The following is a 14916-nucleotide window of genomic DNA, read 5'->3' on the forward strand; positions in this document are numbered from 1 at the left end:
CTTTCTCTTTCTTTCTCTCTCTCTTTCTTATATGTATATATATATCATACCTCATCATCAGATCACTGTCAGTTTCTGCGCTGTGATTTCTGTGATGTTATTGAACCCTATCCAGTCTTTGCAGTGTGCTTTATTAAAAATTATGATCATAAAAAAAAATACGTCATTAAATTTAATTCTAATATACTGCTTTATAGCCATCTTCATTTTGATCCAGACCCTCAGAATGACCCAAACCGTCTCTTAAAAGAGAACTCCTCAAGAACCTATGACGGATAGAGAACCTCCAGTTTGTCAACAAATGTATTAGAAAATTACTATAATGTTCTTTTGCTATTTCAAACATGCTATCAGCTTACGGCTAAGTGCAAAGAGAAAGACAAGCGGGCATGTGGGGGGAAAAAGAGTTTGGGCAACTTTAACTTGTCCTAAGAAGCACCTCCCCCCTCTCCCTCTCCTAGAAGTATAAAGGGAGGAAATGGGATGGCTGAGGATTGCAAAAACTTGCGATCATGCATAAAAGAATATAAGGGGATTTATAGGATGTTAAATTGGGAGGGGAAAACTTCGTAACTTTGTAACAACACTTAAAGAAAAGTTGGGATGAATTAGCATATTCCCCATTTATTGGGCATAATGTCAATAAAGGATTAAAAAAATGAAAATTTTAGTGCATAAATGGCAAGGGAGCATACCTAAGCTGAACACGCATGCACCTGTGAATGTGTTGTGGTGCCAAAAAATGAGGTTAAAGTAGTGCTGGACGATATGGCAAAATTTATATCACGATATATTCCTTACATTTCGGTCGATACGATATAATTTCGATATTGATATAAATACTTTGAAGGCCTCATAAAACTGCTAAGAAGCCCTGCAATCCCTGCAGCACTGCGAATTTAGATTATTATAAAACTGTGTATTTGCACTTTTTGTATTGCTGGCATCAGATACCCTCATTATATGCACATCTATCTATCTATCTTTCTATCTATCTATCTCTCTATCAATCTAATGGAAATCTGTACCTACTACTGTCTGAAAATTTAATTTAAGACTTTGAAACCTCCTTTCACAAAAACTTTAATACTTTAGAAATAAAAGTAGTCAAAATAAATGAATGATCAATATTATTTGCATATAGCAAAATAATAACATGACATCCCTGTCAAACATAAGCCTATATTACTATTACCAATAAAAATAACTTTAAATTACAACAGAGGCAGAGCTTTTTATTCTTTGTGAACAAATTTAACAGATTAAAACATAAGCCTTTATATACATAAAAGCAACAAGATTTTCCCGTCAAATAAACAAACCTACAGGCTTTATCAACTATGAATAACTTAGTTACAACATAAGCTATAAAAGTGCTTCAGTCAGTATAAGAAAAATATTGTATGTAGTGGAGTTGCTTGAAGTGGTGGAACAGATTAGATGTATTAACATTACCGCTGCTGGTCGGCTGCACTCTCCGGCACAATTTGCAGCAAAGCGGCAAGGAAGCGGACCCGCGCCGGCCTTGAGGACCCGCGGCCGAGCGAGCGGACCCACGGCCGAGCGAGCGGACCCGCGGCCGAGCGAGCGGACCCACGGCCGAGCGAGCGGACCCGCGGCTGGCCTCGAGGACCCGCAGCCGAGCGAGCGGACCCGCGGCCGGCCTCGAGGATCCGGGGCCGACCGAATCGAGTCTACCTTAGCCTTGGATCCGCTCGTCCCGGCTCTGTTTGGCTCCAGCGCGAGACATATGTGCTGAGTAGCGAAGCGGACCCGAGCCTAGCCATTTTAACCTAGCCTTGCCTAGCCTAGCCTATTTGGCTACGTGCCTGTGTGGTTACGTCATCATGCACTGACGTAGCCCAGCTACGGGGGCTGAATGTGTTGAGCTCTGGGGCGAGCTGATGCCAGTAAAAAACGCCTGTCCGTGATTCTAATACATATCGATATACCACAAAACTGATATCACCGTTATTGAAACATTTCTTATCGCGATAAATACCGATATCGAATTATTGTCCAGGCCTAGGTTAAAGGTTATAAAGTATCTTAAGAAAACCACAGATGCATACTTAAGTAGGCAATACAAGTAAGAGTCACAAAAACAGATTTTATAGTTGACTCGCAATCCACCCCAATCACTCAATTTGTCTCGTTTAAAAATAATGTAAATAATTAGCGGCTTTCCCATTATTTAAACACAGTGTTATTTTATGTTAAAAAAGTTATTTTACGTTATTTTAAATAAAAAAGTTATTTTATGTTATTTTAAACAAAAAAGTTATTTTATGTTATTTTAAATAAAAAAGTTATTTTATGTTATTTTAAATAAAAAAGTTATTTTATGTTATTGACCTCAAAGTCTTGACTGATGTGATGCTGCTTTCATGTTCATGATCAAATACAAGTTTCTCAGCAGCTAGGAGAAAGGCTAAAATGCTAATTCTATGGCAAACTCAGAAGGCAGAAGGATTGGCTACAAGTGGTAAAACTGGCAGGTTTTTCTGAGTAATAGGCCATCAAGCGTCACTATATTTATTATTATGAGTATTATTTCAACAGTCACACCATGTTTAAACGCTTTAAAAAGCTTACACAGAATACTATTTAAGGAAGAATTTTGCAAGTCTTTGCTTTCATTTCTGTGTTTTTGTGGATTTTTGAAGATTTTGCTTCTGGAAACTCTTGTTTGCTTTTATTGCTTTTTAACTTTTGATTGCAGATTATATATTTTGTCTGGAAAATGTATAAATTTACTCCATAAAAAAATCCTTACCAATTTTGCATGCATTTTTACTGTATGTAGACAAAATGCTCTCAAACACACAGACAGCATGTGAGAAAATTTTTCAGAGCATTTTATTCATTTTTTTAAAAACCTTTTTTTACTTTTTCACAAATACTGTCAGATCAAAACATCTCTCCTACGCTCTCTCATAAGCTTTAATCACACTGGACATTCATATTTGGCTCATTAGTGCCACTAGTGTTTGGGCATGGAAGTGCATGTACCAGTAAACTGATCATTGCTCTCAGACAAAGGACAAATGAGTGACAGGAGAGGGGAACTTCTGGGGGCCCAATCAGTTTTCAGCTGGGGCAATTCCCTTGTGGCCCCACCCCTAAAACTGCTAATGTTTGGATAGATACTAGTTGAATGGGACAGTGAAAACAACATGGTTCAGTAAGACTTGGAAATATTTACAAAGAAATTATTTGCTTTTGTTATACTGTGCTAGTTTAGGCTATGCTATAAAGCTAACATGGGTGATCAAGATGAAATGTACCAGCAAATGAAAGCAGAGCTTATTTTTTTACTTGATAAATCAAGTAAATTAAAAAAATAATGAATTCCATTTTTAGGTAAAATAATAGTGTGGTAAATTTACGTGTAGCTGAGCATTTTTGCCCAAAGCAAAGTCACAGATTTATACACGATTTTCATATTAAATACAAAAAGAAAAAGCAATTTGTCTTTAAACTGACCCAAAAAGTTTAGACAAAGTTTGTTTCTGTAGTTTCTAGCTGGAGTTTTAGCTGGAGATACAAGGCTAATGTGGCTAACAAGAAGCTTACTCATCAATTAGCATAATGCTTACTCTCACATTTCCTTAAAAAAAGCTGCATGGAGATGTCAGGTTATCTCTAACAGACCTGCTTATGTGGTCAGTGACGCTGTTGTGGACAGAAGAATGGACAGAAGCACAGGAGAAAAAAAAAGGCTTCAGGATGCTACTCGCTATTTCTGTCCATTTTTACAGATAACAGTGTGTCTCATGTCAACTCTGAGTCAGTGTGAATGACGGTGTGAATGATGGTGAGTTTCTACTGCTTGTTAGCTACATTAGCCTTGTAGCTCCAGTGCTAAACTAAGGAAGCAAAACTTCAGATGGCAAACACATATCGGCTGATTGACTGCTGTTGGGTTAATAGGGAATCTGTGTACACTGGATTCTTCAGCAAATGTCATTACAGTTTGCTCACGAGTGTGAAGCTGATCCTTTTTCCAACAGTCGTAAAACTCTTTTAGTCCTGGGTCTGCACTCACACTCCACTCACCCTGCTGCAGATGGGCTAATCAAGGCTGTGGATGTGGCAGGATGGGCCTGTATGAGGGAGGCATTACAGCAGTGTATTTTTGCCCCTCATCAGCTCATGCAGTGGCAGAGGGAGACTGGCAGCATGCGCGCAGGGAAACCGCGCTAATGGTTTCAAAGTGTCAACAGGTTCTCACTGAGGACTCCATCATAGCCGCGCACAGAAACACACACACATATATAGATATATATACTCTGTGCACACACACACATATATATATATATATATACGCACAGTTCACCTCGTAATAATCACTGGCCCACAGAACCCAGAAATGAACCTGGTTATTAAAGACATATCACTGACATCATGTTCCGTGTCAAGTATGTGTCAGTCTTTCCTGGAGATGTTCTTTTTTATTTTTGAGTTGTACTGCAGAATCTCTCATGTATAGGTTTGCTCAACCGAGTGAGACTTGACTCAATTCTTCAACTTTTTCCTAAAGAAAACACCACAGCTGACTTTACAAGCTCTCCTTCAGCAACTGTTACAACACTGTTAATTAAGCTAAGACTGACCAATAAATCAAAGTTGATATCAAAACTGATAATCTGAACAGTTTACTGACGTAATATTGGGTAAAAAATGAAATAGCCATTGCAAAGGCTTAGAATAAGGTCCAATCCCATTTCCAAGTGAGGGGTAGGGGTGTCCCAATTCTTGATAGGCTAGAGGGGTAGGAGGAAGGGATTTAAACTGAAATTTTTCAGTTGCATACTTTAAACAAAGGTGTATGAGAATCACTGGTAATATGGCGGAACAAGTGACCAAAGAAACATACCAAATTTAAGATGATTAGCAATATATTACCATGGTTTAATGTGTAGTTTCAATTTGTTGTTTTATGGCCAAATGCTTCATAACAAGCATAGAAACATTGCTAGTAGTTTGTCAAGTAGCTGGCTAGCTAGCTATCTTTCCTGTTCCACCTTAAATGATGCAACAGATGGTAGCTTCCCATCACAAAGGAATTAAGGAATGGACAATAATAATTTATTTCCGCACCATCTTCCCCCCTTTCTGAAGACATACAATGCCCTAAAGTTAACTAGTAAACCAGGAGCTAGTTTACTGAACTTTAGCGCTTCACTGCTTTCATCACATCAGCTTGGCAGGGTCACCTACGCACCAGCACCCGCTAGTAGCCTGGTAATAAAGCAATGTTATTTACTTATTGTTATTTATTTATTGTTCATTGACTTAGGTCATTGTGATATACTAGTGGTTTCCAACTCTGTCACTGAGGACCCACATTCCTCCACATTTTAGTGGTTTCTTGTAACACATTACCTGCTCCAGCCAGGACCAGTGTTGAGAACCAGTGTGATAAACAAATTATTGGTATTTTATAGAGGCTATTTTCAATTAGAATGTGGTAGGGTCAAGGAGTGAAATGAGATTGGGCCTAAGACCAATAGTCTTGCACAAGGTAATTTTAGTCATTCATTCATTGTTATTTCTGTGTATATTTAACTGTTGTTGTACTGTCTCTCTGAATACATACTACCATGTTTGACTCTGTCATTCATTACAATTATCATTTATTTACTTACAATTGCACTTATATAGTGTCTTTCTGCTACTCAATGCACTCAAGGATGCTTACAATTACATTTCACACACACTCAACACACACCGGTGAGAGGCACCAGCCAATCGTGCACAGCATACTCTCAACCGGAAACAACTGTCCACCTGGAGGACTGCATCAGGCACTGAGAAGTTGACCCAGCACAGAGTGCCAATCCAAATCTGGACATACAGTCAAACATACATTCACACACTGCAGTATCTAATTTTCTGGGCAATTAGAGTATCCAATTTCCCTGATCTCCATGGTTTTGGAATGTGGGAGGAAACCCATGTAGACACAGGGAGAACATGGACACTCCACCCAGATTTGTCGTAATTGATCGTAACTGAGGTAAAACTCAGTTAATCATAGTACTGATTTGAGAACATGTCTCCCGGAACTATTTTAAGTTTTTACACTGATGGACAGAAATATTGAAATACCTGCTGATTCATCTTTAAAGAGTTTCCAAAAAAAGATATACATTTTTTTGTTGTGAGGATTTGATTGCATTCAGCGAATAAAGCATTCCAAATTTCCCAACTCCCAATTTCCCAATACAGTTCTAGTGCTCCACAGCTCAGTTCTGGGGGGCTTTATATACTCTTATAGCCCACACCTGGCATTAGGCATGGTGGCAGCAGGTTCATGTTTGTTTATCTGCTCTAGAGAGTCCTGTTCTTCTGACAGCACTTCTCTGCAGGGACTGGATATACCGTGTGCACACCTGTATCAGCACTAGATACAACTTTAAGTAGCTGAATGCATCATTACTTTAGAGTGTCTGTCCAATAACATTTTGTCTCATATGTACATATATATATACATAACTTTGAAAGTCAATCATATAAATTATGAACACTCACATAAACATTATTATATAATAACAGACCTCACAGTATACATTAGGAATATGTAAGTAAAATCTATTGTAAAATGTATAGGCTGTATAGGTTTATGAGATGTTGCACAGCAGGAGATGTCTTGTTTACTTGTCATAAGATGCAGAAGCTGAAGGGTTTGGGAAAAAGTGCAGCAGTGTTGGGAAAAGAATGTTGTTAAAACTTATCGGAGACAAGCTGGGAGATGAAAAGTCAGAGTGTTGTTTATCTGCCTCATCTTCCCAATCAAACGACCCCCGATAAGTCTGCTGTCGGCTTTCTCTCCGGGCGACCCGGCCCCTTTCTAATTAAAGCCTTTAATTGAGAAAACAGCCTTTGAATTCTGTGTTGGGAGCGCCGTCTCCGGATGCTACAGTGAGGGAACAGTCAAAACTCCTCTTTTCCCTCAGCCTCCTTCTCCTCTGATTCCCCTGCATAGCATTTTTACCCCTCCTTGTTCCCTTCTTCATCTTCTTCTTCTTGTTTTTCATGTTTTTTCTTCCTTTTCTTTGCTTTTCTTCTTTTCCTGCCCTGATCCTTCCTATTTTACCATTCCTTCTCCTTTTTTTTCTTTTTCTTCTTCCTTTTCACTTTCTCCACCTTCTCCTTTTCCTCCTTCTTCTTCTTCTTCACATCTCTTTCATTCTCTCCCTGCTCTTTCGCTCTTCCCTCTTTTTCTCTGCGCATTCAAAAGCATTATAATTAGCAGCAGAGGTTCGCCCGGATTTCATTATGTTCTCCCATTTTAATTAAGCGAGGTGGGGTCTCATCTTTCTCTCTCTCTCTCTCTCTCTCTCTCTTGCTCTCTCTCTTTCTCGCTTATTCGTTCATCTCTCTGCTGTCGCGCTCTTCGGGGTCACGTGGCCGACACGCATGCGCCCTGCCCGCTTTGAACTCTGGGAAAGGAAAAAGGAAAAGGGAAAAGAAAAACAGACGTCGCAGATAAAAAAGCCAGCAAGTGTCAAAAAAGCAAGCAAACTTTTTTTTCCTCCCTTTTTCCCCCCCCAGTTCATCGTTGTCGTCGTTGTCTTCCTCTTCTTCTTTTTCTTCTTCTTCCTTTTCTTTTCTCCCCCTTTCCCACCTCTCTTGGCTTGGATGTGCCTTCCTCGCTCTTTTCCTGCTTCGGCGCCGCGCTCTTTTCATGCCATTTGTAGCGACCTAATGAGGACTTTTCTGTCAAAAAAATCAATCAAAGCCGCGGCTCTGGGAGCGCTGTAAGTCACAGGTGTCTGAGGCGTTGCCTTCCCCGTGGTTTTTCAGGTTTTCCAGCTTTTATTTATTATTTTTTTCTTCTCGTGTTCCTTTTCCAGCACGGGAGTGATAAAATAAAAGTAAAATCAAATAAATAAATAAGGTGGATTGTGTTTAATTCGGTGGCACGGATGAGGCAGAAGCAGAAACAGAGGCGAGGCGAGGCAAGGCAGGTTCGTTGGTGGTAATGGTGGTGGCGGTGGTGGTGGTGGAGTGTGTGGGGGGGCAGGGAGGGAGTGAAGGAGGGAGGGTTGAAAGGGGAGATGTAGGGGGAATAAAGGGGAACACAAGCTGGCTGAATTCTCTTATCACTCTGCAAGCATAAAGTGAACATGCCAAACACCTTCAAAAACTGAAGGGAGAAGAGGATGAGTGCAGCAGCCTGTAGAAAACAGGATTTAAGGCAGTGTGAACGTGTGTGAGCGTGTGTGAACGTGTGTGTAAAAGTGGTAGAACATCACCAGAACTGAACGTACGAAACGTACACAAATTCACAGCGCAGGCCTTCGTTCCCTGAGCCCTCCAGCCTAGCGGCGCTCCGACTTATCTCCCCCGAACAAGGATGGACGCATCTCAGCGCCTATTAAAATGTGCTTTTTTAGCCCCTGCCTGTCTGCGATTGTGTGTAAATCTGTGTGTGTGTGTGTGTGTGTTAGTGTGTGTTTAAGAAGCAAATCTCTTTATGCTACAGACTGACAGAACGTGTGCGTAAAAGAGACAACACACACAAATACATACACTCACACACATCGAGAAGAAAGATCCTCATTTAGCCTCAGCATCTTGGACATGATTGCTTCTTGTTTAGCTTCTTGTTTCAGTGTGGGTTTGAGCCGCTTTGAGCTCAGGGTGCCTCTCATGTGCAGCTTAGCGCGCTCATTGAAGCTAAGGATGGAGGGGTAGGTAGGTAGGGGGGTGCTGGGGTTGATCTCTTAATTATTTACCCTCCGCCAAAAAACAATGGCTCCATTAAGCACGGTCTCCTCGCTCGCTGAGTGGAAGCAGTAATCTTTCCTGTTACAATCCCAGAACAAACAAAAAGGACCAACATCCACCGCCAGCGACAGGCTGCTGATTGTTTTTCTCCCGCTTGAATCGGGTTCGAATCCTTCAGAACTCCTAACGCTAAGACGCCACCATTCACGCAGTTTATACTATACAGCATCTGCATAATGAATAACCCGAGCCGGGATGAAATGGAAAAGCGCTTCGCACACAAACACAAACCAACCAGCCCGTTCGCAGATCATGAAATTACGGGGCGAGGCAATAAGAGGATCGCCTATTAAGTCAGTTACTGTGATCGCAGTTTTGTAATCTCAATTATTTATTCGTCCGCCGTTTCTCGCTGTTAGCTTATTATGAAGTAAAAAGTCTGCTACAAAGTGCAGAGCAGTCTGGAGCTGCTCAAATATTTACAGCCGAATTGCAGTTAATTACCCTCTGTTTGTAAAAGGGAGCGTAAAAAGCGAGTTAGTCATGTTAATATGAAAACGCACAACATCTAATCATTAGCGCCTAGCGCTCACGGCGGCCGCACGACACAGAGTTTGCGTTTGTCTGTTGCTAAGTCTGATAACTACAGTGTGATGTAGTGAGCACAACAGTGTGTAAATGTGAGACCACCCTTACACTCTTACACTGCTTCATTTCAAGCCAACACTGTGAAACTGTGAGTGAAAGTTTGTCATGTATTAGTATTAGATCTTCCTGAACAGATGAAATGTAAGATAATTTACACTGTGAAGATCTGAAGACCTTTTATTTAAACTCATCCAGCAGCTCTTTATTCTTTTTGATACTGTGCTTGAAATACTCTATATAGACACATAAAAGTATTGGGGCACTTTCTCTTTGATTGTTTTTTTCTGAAATCAGTTGTATTAAAAAGAGTTTATTCTGCTTTTGCTAGAGTAACTGTCTCTAATGCTCAGAGCTTTCAAGGTCAAGATTCTGGATCATTGCTGTGAAGATTTGATTGCATTCAGCAACAAAAGTTAATTAGGTCAAGAAGGTGGAAGAGCACCACTCAAAGTCTTTCCAAACCTATTGGATAGAGCACCATCATATATATATATACAGTATATATATATATATATATATATATATATATATATATATATATATATATATACATTTAGAGCATTTATTTGCAGAAAATGAGAAATGTCTCAAATAACAAAAAAGATGCTGTTTAAACCTTGCAGGTGGAAGACGTGAAAATGGTCTGTTGGTGAGGTGTAAGATAGCAAGGAGCGTTGCGACACGACTAAACAAGGTGTAAGATAGAGCTCAATGACTCCAATCTTTTTTTAACAGTAATGTACACCAACTATTTTTACATTAGCAATCTTCTTCATGAACATTTCACCACCGTTCAGACACCAGCGAGGATCCCCTGCAATTCCCCATCACCCACATGAGAACAAAATCTGCTTAGTCTTCCAGGCTGCGAGAGGCCGGCGCATCTTCAGAGTTCTAAAATAGCTTGATGTTTGCTCGGCTCCACACTTTTCACTGTGGAATGGAGATACTCTGTAGCACTCGGGAGCCCACTGGGTCAATTACCTAATCTTAATAACCGTAATTGCTGGGCTTGGAAAGCAGCTGAGCTATTAATTCTAGTGTGGACCACTGGAGAATCAAGGCTTGCTGCCAAAGACAAAACATACTTAAGTGCACACACACTTACATACACACACACACACATGCTCTTTCATCAAGGCCAAGAGTTAACACACATCTACCCTCTCTGTTATGAGTGTGGTAGCTCTTCAGCGATACCCCCTTCCCATGATTGGACCTCCTTGGCTAATTAATAGGATATTCCCCCTCCCACACGAGACCCCCGCCGCCTTGGCTTTACGACCGGGTTCAGCACTGAGGATTCCGCTGCTGCGCCACTAAAGATCAATCGATCCCCGAGCAGCACAATCGATCCGAGCGCAGTCGCCCCCAGCCTCTAATGAAGCCGTCTGCGAGGGGATTCCTGCCTTCACGCCATTACCCAGCAGCCCTCTCCCGGCCTGGTATTAGTGTATCTGACTTCAGACACCGTGAGAGGCGGTGTGAACGCGGAGGTGGAGGGAGGAGGGGGGGACGCCGTACATTAAACACTTACACTCAGCTACAGCCTGTTCTTCAACAGGGAGCCCATTCCGATCTGGTCACCAGCAGCAGGGGTCTCCAGGGATCGATACCGCAGAACCGAAAATAGGCGAGAGGGAAATGTCAGCTGCCATTCAGTTGCTGAGATCATTTGTCTAGCGAGTGTAAACGAACAGGAGCACACACTCCTCAAAGCAGCTCAGCAGATCTCGCGGCTGTTTCTGTGGAACATGCTGGGTGTGCTGGGTTAAAGCATAAAACATTGGGGGCTCCGAGTGGTCTACCTTAGCCCTGAGAGAGCACAATTGGCCTTGCTCTCTCTGGGTGGGTAGATGGCGCTCTCTCTCTCCCCATCTCTCTTACTCCAAAGAGTGATGTGGATCAGCACAAGGCGTCTGTGAGCTGATGTATCAGAACCGAGTCGCTGCAGTTTTCTCTGAGTGCGCTGTGATGCTACTCAGCAATGCTGCATCAGCAGCAGTTCAAAAAGAGGCGGTGGCTGACTTCACATGTGTATCAGAGGAGGCATGTGCTAGTTTTCACCCTCCTGATGTTGGGGGGCAATCACTGATGATGAGGGGGGTCCTGTTGGGTGAGTTGGGTAATTGGCCTTGTAAACTGGGGGAAAAAATGGGAAAAAAATAGAAATAAAATAAAATAAAAAAAGCATAAAACATTTTGTATGTTGAGCGAGGCTGTGTATGTGAATGAGAATGTAATAAAATCGATTGTGTTAACTGGTCATGAAATTAATTATAATTAAAAATAATTCATAATTAAAAGAACAACATTGCCACCCAGTAAACAGTAGAAGCTTTCAGAATTATTGTGACTTTAAAGGAAGCTAGTGTGCTGTTTAATGCTGGAAATGCTGGCAGATTTTATAGATTTTTTTTTTGTTTTGCTTGAGTCAATATCTGATTTTTTCTTATAAATATTATATTAGAAATAATATTATATTAGAAATATTATTGTTATCATTATTACTATTATTATTCGTATTGTTATTATTATTATTATTATTGTTGTTACTATTATTATTGTTTTTGTTATTTATTATATTTTTGCTGTTGTTAAACTTATTGGTAGTGTTTGTATTGTTATTATTATTTCCTTCTTTTCCTACCATAATTTTCTGTATGTGTTGACACTTAAAACTTGGAATCCTTCTCTAAGCTTAATCACGAAAAAATAATAACAGTGTTTAAATGCAGGCACGATTCTACTAAATAAAAATGACCTTTTTTATTCAATATTATCATCTATTTCTTTTTTTTATTCTCAGAAATCCTGAGGCCCACTGTTAGATTAATATGTATACAGCTGGGCAATCAGCCCTCCGTCTTGTGGGGTGTCTGTCATTTCTTTTCTATTAAATTACAGTCACTGAGAGCGGGTTCAGAAATCAAGGCACAGATATAAAAGGAATTCATGCTATTTGATAAATAGTTCAAATGAATCTGGCACTCGTCTGAAAGGACAACTACAAATTCATTCTCTTTAATATCTGATCTATAGTGGCAGTCAAAAAGAAGAGCTCAGATGCACATATGCCATATACTGGTGTTTACGATGTATTTAAAATGTTTCAATCGTTTGTTGGTGGGATTTGCAAGAACATTTCTTGATCTTGGGTGGCTTTAGGAAGGGATTAGTTTCTCAGGGGGTTCTGGGGTCATTTCCTCTTTTATGGGGGGTCTTCTGTGATTTTATTCCTGTCTGGAATGACCATGTGGTGACCTGAAAAAATTACAGGCTTCATTATCTACTGTTTTTTGCTGAACTCCATGGTCCTCCTGTAATTTTAGACCTGTCCAGATCTCTCAGTTTCGTCACCTTGCGTTTAATTAAAAAAAAAGCTATTTGTCCACTGCCACACACCATAATTACACTTTAGGCGTGCGTTTCCACAGAGATCCACGTAAACACAACAGCGAGTGGAAATGGAGGAGCTACTGAACGCAATGTCATGTCACCGAGAAAGCCAAAAAACTCACTGGTCCCCCTGTTTTTTTTTCAATTGCAGTCCAGATGCAAGAGTTTTATCACTGAGTAGAAGTGTTTGGCATTCCAGCACATTTGGCCACAGATGATTCAGCTAGACCTGAATATCCTGCACAAACTTGGAGTGTCTTTTTTAATCACTAGATTAATAAGCAGTGACTGAATGTCTTTGAGCTATTTTGAATGGAAAGAAAAATGGGCAAAAATCTCTAGACCTCTAGATTTGCAAAGCTGGTAGAAATATACCCAATACGACTTGCAGCTGTAATTGTAGCGAAAGGTGTCTCTACTAAGTATTGATGTAGGGGGTCTGTATTCTTTTGCACATCACCCTTTTTTTAAATGTATTTGTTTGCTACTTTGTGTTGGTCTATCACTGAAAATCTCAATAAAATATGTGGTACATACAGCACAGTTTTAGGCAATATAAGTGTTTTTACCTGAAAAAGCACCACATATGATTTGAACAGATGCAAATAAACATACATACAGTAAAACTTAACAAGGAATTTTCATTTTTAACTAAGTATGTTATATCCTGTGAGCCAAGCTGAAGAACAAAGTGTAGTTCCAGATTTCTCCTGGATGCTCCTCAGCCAGCATGTGTATATGTTCAGTTCCGTCAGCAGCTCACATGATTTACCAAATTTACCAATTTACCAAACCAGGTGTTGATATGGTGAGAACTAGAAATAACTCTATTAAGGGAGAGATTAGGAGAGTTTTAAAAGCTCTGCTTTTTGTAAAATTACTGTTTGTATCTATTGTAATGCTGTAATGTGTTTTACTGAGCTAATAAACACTTACTTCACAGATAAGAAGCTTTTTCTTTACTGAAATTCCAACAGGTGCCTAAAAGATTTGCACAGTACTGTAAGTTCAAGGGGTGTGAATACTTTTGCAAGCCTCTTCCCAACACTACAGCTGTCTGTCTATGCTGTAACAGCTAGCATGGCACACGTGGCAACATAAACGGTGTGGCTGTCACTGCAGGTTAACACATATTTGACATTGTCAGCGGCTGTTAAAGCTACTAAATGACACGTCCTGTCAGCGACACCCTCGGGTCGCCTACTGAGTCACCGTAATTTGGGCAACCCCTGCGGAGGGGCTTGGTATTGCTGCACAAGCCCCCAATACAATCTCAATCTCCCCACGGGGCCCCTTTATTGGAGTTGTCACTATGTAATGTGGCTCTTTAGCCCTTAAGTATACGTACCGCGCCTGTGCAGGGACCCGGGCATTTGTCATCTTAATGACAGTAATTTGCTCCTCTGTTCTCCGGCTGGCTGTAGGCTGAAGCTGCTCCCTGCGCACCCAGCGCTGCGTTTCGCCCCACGCCTCTCGTGGACATCTGCCACTCTGACCCCGTGTCACGCCACATCCTATCGCCCCGTCAGAGCTCATCCTCGCCGATGTTTACGAATCCGCAGACACATTGACCTATTCCTTTAGCTTTAGCATCAATGTCAGTCCTGCGTCTGCCCGGCACTGCCGACGCACCACGCCCTCAGCCACATAGCTGAGGTCTGTTCTGCGTTCACATTTCTGGATTGTTGAAGCTACAAATCCAGATTTGAGCCTGAATGCGACATAGATCTGATATTTGCGAAATTTCTGGTCTTTTCCGATGAGTCACTTTCATATGTGGGCCACGAACTATAAAGAGATCTGTCAGATCAAAATGTACTAATGGTTTTACAGCACACTCCAGTGCACATGCACATGTCACTGTCATTATCGTCCAGCGCTGGAGGACGGAGCACATGTCATTCCATTATCATGACGCATGTGGAATACAGCAGCATGCAGAAGTTTGATACTTTTACTAAAATTCTGCATCTTATCTTGTTTTCTTTTTGTTTGTTTTTTTTAATGTTCTGCATTGTCGATTAATACTAAAGTTATCCAAACTAAGAAGACAAAAATGCACAATTATTCAGTTACCAAAAAAAAAAAGGTTAAAGCCAGAATATGTTTTATATTTTAGATTCTTCAACA

Source organism: Astyanax mexicanus, chromosome 10, assembly GCF_023375975.1.
Source record: "Astyanax mexicanus isolate ESR-SI-001 chromosome 10, AstMex3_surface, whole genome shotgun sequence".
NCBI lineage: Eukaryota > Metazoa > Chordata > Actinopteri > Characiformes > Acestrorhamphidae > Astyanax > Astyanax mexicanus.